This window comes from Euphorbia lathyris, chromosome 10 (assembly GCF_963576675.1).
Source record: "Euphorbia lathyris chromosome 10, ddEupLath1.1, whole genome shotgun sequence".
NCBI lineage: Eukaryota > Viridiplantae > Streptophyta > Magnoliopsida > Malpighiales > Euphorbiaceae > Euphorbia > Euphorbia lathyris.
Genome location: NC_088919.1, coordinates 3,868,753 through 3,873,842, shown reverse-complemented (window position 1 = coordinate 3,873,842; position 5,090 = coordinate 3,868,753).

Sequence of the window (5,090 nt, the reverse complement as noted above, 5' to 3'; positions counted from 1 at the left end):
CTGCTGAGTGAAGTATTTCTTACCTTAACTCCTTATAATACATTGCTTGCTTTAAATAACCAAAAACTGACCAAGTAAAGAAGGTCAAGTTGAGTTGTGCGTGCTGAACGTCTTAGCTCAGGAATAGACCCTAAGTGCTATTTCCTGACTCAAGCTAAGAAACTGACCTAGTCACCAGTTGACTAAGCCAGTATCTTGCTGTTTACTCAGAGCCGCTGTTAAAACCTTTTTCCTTAGAAAAAGAAGTCTGCCCTAATTGCAAAAAAGTTTAAATAGTTCCTAACCCCCCCTTGGAACTATACTTGCAACCCTACAAGGGACCAACAAGTGGTATCAGAGCTTAAAAGCTCACTGCTAAAGGTCTAACAACCTTGAGCTGATCCCTACCATGGGCGAAAACAGCACTCGGTTTCTCCCTGAAAACCAAACAACTCAGATACTGCCTGAGGGGTTGTCCATTACTAGGCCTCCCCTATTCTTCGGGTCAAACTATACCTTCTGGAAGAATAGGATGAAAAACTTCATTCAGGCTACAAACATGAGTGCCTGGCTATCTATAGTCCAAGGCCCTTTTGTACCTATTGAGGTTGTGGCTGGCCAAACAGTTGTAAAAGGTGAGGCCAAATGGACAGAGGATGATCTTAAGAAGCTTCAAAACCATGCTTCGGCTATCAATATGCTTCACTGTGCGCTCGATGCTGCAGAATATAACAAAATCTCAGGTTGTGAGTCGGCACAAGAGATCTGGAAAAAGCTGGAAGTCACCTACGAGGGAACCAATAAAGTAAAGGAGTCCAAGGTGAATCAGCAGATGAGACTGTACGAGCTGTTCGAGATGAACAATGATGAGGGCATTTCAGACATGAATGCAAGGTTTACCAACATCATTAATGAGCTCAAGAGACTTGGGAAAATCTTCACTGAGGAAGAACAAGTCAAAAAGATACTCAGGAGTCTTCCTAAAGACTGGCAAGCAAAGAAGACAGCAGTTGAGGAAGCTCAGGATTTAACCACCTACAAATATGACGAACTCATCGGTTCATTGCTGACCCATGAGATATCCATGAAAAACTTTGAGGTGAAGGAAAAATCTGAAGACAAGAAGCAGAAATCCCTTGTCATGAAAGTTGACTCCACTGACGGGAGTTCAACTGACGATGAGGAGATGGCTATGTTCACAAGGAAGATGAAAAGGCTATTCAGGAAGAGTGACAAATACTCTAAAAAGCCTTACAGAAAGTTTGATAAGTATAAAGCTGACTCAAGTGACAGCAAATACAAAAAGGACAGCTCAAAGCCCATTACATGCTTTGAGTGCCATCAAACTGGCCATATTAAGTCAAACTGCCACACGCTGAGGAAAGACAAGAAAAATGGGAAGAAGGCAATGGTGGCTACTTGGAGCGACAGTGATGAGTCTTCATCTACAGAAACTGAGGCCACCGAGTCAGCGAAGATATGCTTCATGGCTGACGAACTTGCTGAGCCATGCGTCTCTGAGCATGCTGACCTATCAGATGATGAGGAGCAATCAAATGAGGTAATTTCTCTTCCCCAGATCAGAAATGATATGGTTAATGCCCTGAGTGATCTCTATACACTTGTCAAGAAGTGTAATAAGAAAGTTAGAGCACTCAGCAGGCGATGTGACGAAGTGGAAGAGGTCAAACTGAGTGACCTCAGATTCCTTCTTCAGGACAATTCAACTCTGCATGATAACATGAAAATCATACATGAGTCTGTCTCTGAAGTCCAGTCAGTTTCAAAGAAACTGAGAAAGAACGTCACAACTATCCAGAACCAACTAAAGGTTCCAAATAAAAGAAACAGTCCTTTGAGAACTCAGTACCAAGGTACTCAGCAGAGATGGAATCCCCAGCGAAAAGTCCAGTGTGACTTTTATGGGAAGTTAGGACACACCACTAAGGTGTGCTGGCACGCTCAGCACTGGGGTGCTGACAAGTCAGTGAAACATCCTAAACAGAAGGTCAGTTGTGACTTCTGTGGAAAGAGTGGCCATACTGTCCATGTATGTCGCCATAAAATAAAATATGATGCTTTACCTGTTGCACCTAACAAGCAATGACTCAAAAAGAATTGGGTACCTAAAAGTAACTAGTTACAATGCAGGTAAGCCTGAGATGTGCCAAGAAGTCAAAGATGTGGTATATTGACAGCGCATGCTCAAGGCATATGACGGGTGATGAAACTCAGTTCATCACGTTTGAGCGTAAACGAGGAGGAAGTGTAAGTTTTGGAGACAACAAGAAGGGTAAGATAGTAGGGTCAGGAACCATCGGAGGTAATCCTACTATTGAATCTGTCTCCCTAGTCAGCGGACTCAAATATACGAGGGTAGAACAAATGAGTTAATATTAACTGCCCCTCGAATAGATAATGTCTTTATGCTAGATTTAGAGAAAAAGTTTTCAAAAACTGTGTGCTTAGTATCAAAGGAAGAAAATTCCTGGCTATGGCACAGGAGACTTGGTCATGTAAGCATGGACCTCCTGGCCAAACTAGCAAGAAAGCAATTGGTTGAGGGACTGCCTGAACTTACATTTCAAAAAGATCAATTATGCCACGCTTGCCAAGCTGGAAAACAAACCAAACAATCTTTTCACAGCAAAAATATTATCTCAACTAAACGTCCATTAGAGTTGCTACACTTGGATCTCTTTGGTCCAGTCCATCCGCTGAGTTTGGATGGAAGAAGATTTTCCTTGGTCATTGTAGATGACTTCTCTCGGTATACGTGGGTTATCTTACTGACCAGCAAGGATGCGACCTTTGAGACATTTTCAAATTTGGTTAGAAAAATTGAAAATGAAAAAGACCTAAAATTAGCTCACATCCGTAGTGATAACGGTGGAGAATTCAAAAACCAAAATTTTGTTGAATTCTGTGAAGCCAGCGGCATTGACCACAATTTTTCTGCTCCTAGAACACCTCAGCAAAATGGGGTTGTAGAAAGGAAGAACAGAACTCTGGTTGAAATAGCCGGGACAATGCTGGATGAGCATAGGCTTCCAAAGTATTTTTGGGGAGAGGCTGTTAACACAGCATGTTATATTCTTAATAGGGCTCTAGTTAGACTTATACTCAAGAAAACCCCCTATGAACTTTGGAAAGGACGAAAGCCCAATATTGGATACTTTCGTGCCTTTGGCTGTAGATGTTTTATTTTAAATACCAAAGATAGCTTAGCAAAGTTTGATTCAAAAGCTGATGAGGCTATCTTTTTGGGCTACTCAACAAACAGCAAAGCATACAGAGTTTTTAATAAGCGAACTCAAATTCTAGAAGAGTCAGTACATGTAAAGTTCGACGAAACTGACCCTGCAGGTAGATACCAGCCGCTGACCGAAGATGATCCACACTCAGTAACCACCGCTGACCAAGAACCAGCTACTGAGTCATTCACGAAAAGGCTGACCAAGAGTAAGAGTGAACCTAAGATTACTTTTACTGACCCATCTACTTCTGCAGAGATTGTTGAAACAGAAACAGCACAAGACATAAATCTATCTAAAGAGATAAGGATCCCAAGAGGGCACTCAGAGAGTGCAATCCTTGATTCTGCTGGGAATACCTTGATGACGAGGAATCAACTCAGGAAGTACCTCAGCAATGTTGCCTTCGTCTCAGTATAAGAACCGAAGAATTTCGCTGAAGCTGAGTGTGGTGAATTCTGGATGAACGCAATGCAAGAGGAGCTCGATCAATTCAGAAGAAACGATGTATGGGAGCTAGTACCTCATCCAAAGAGTCAAAAGACCATCAGAACAAGATGGGTCTTCAGGAACAAGATGGATGAACAAGGAAACGTAGTGAGGAACAAAGCAAGGCTTGTAGCTCAGGGCTACAGTCAGCAATAAGGTATTGACTACGGTGAGACCTTTGCCCCAGTGGCAAGGCTAGAGGCAATTAGAATTCTATATGCATATGCATCTTACATGAACTTTAAATTATTCCAAATGGATGTCAAAAGTGCATTTCTTAATGGAGTTATAAACGAGGAGGTCTATGTAAATCAACCTCCAGGTTTTGAGGACCCTAAGTTCCCAAACCATGTTTACAAACTCAAAAAGGCTCTGTATGGCCTCAAGCAAGCACCACGTGCTTGGTATGAGAGGCTGACCAGTTTCCTGCTGACTAGAAATTATGTCAGGGGCAAAGCTGATACAACCTTATTCATTAAGAGAAAGGGTAAAGATACACTGCCTGCCCAAATTTATGTTGATGATATAATATTTGGTGCAACTAACGAATCAATGTGCAAGGAGTTTAGCCAACAAATGCAGACTGAGTTTGAAATGTCCATGATGGGAGAACTCAACTTCTTCCTCGGCCTTCAAATTAAACAAGGAAAGAATGGCATCTTCATCAGTCAAGCCAAATATGCCAAGGAGATATTAAAGAAATATGACTTGGAAAATTGCAAGCCAATATCCACTCCTATGGGCACTGACACTGTCCTCTGCGCTGACGAGAATGGTAAGTCAGTAGACAGCAAATTATATCGAGGTATGATAGGCTCTCTACTCTACTTAATAGCCAGTAGACCGGACATTCAGTTTTCAGTATGCTACTGTGCTAGATATCAATCTAACCCTAAGGAATCTCATTACATTGCTGTAAAAAGAATCCTTAGATATTTGCAAAGCTCAGTGAATGCAGGTCTGTGGTATCCAAATACTCATGATTTTACACTCATCGGATACACTGACGCTGACTATGGACGTGATAAGCTAGAACGTAAAAGCACCTCTAGAGGATGTCACTTCTTAGGAAGCTGTCTTGTATCCTGGTTCAGCAAAAAGCAGGCGTCAGTAGCCTTGTCTACCACTGAAGCTGAGTACATTGCTGCTGGTCATTGTGTTGCTCAAGTCCTATGGATTAATCAACAGCTTGAAGACTATGGTGTTCAAACGAAGACAATTGAAGTCAAATATGACAACAAAAGTGCAATTGATCTCTCAAAGAACCCAATTCAACACAGCAGAATGAAGCATGTCAGCATCAGACATCACTTCATTAGAGACCATGTACTCAAGGATGAGATCAAGCTGACCTTTGTCCCAACGGAT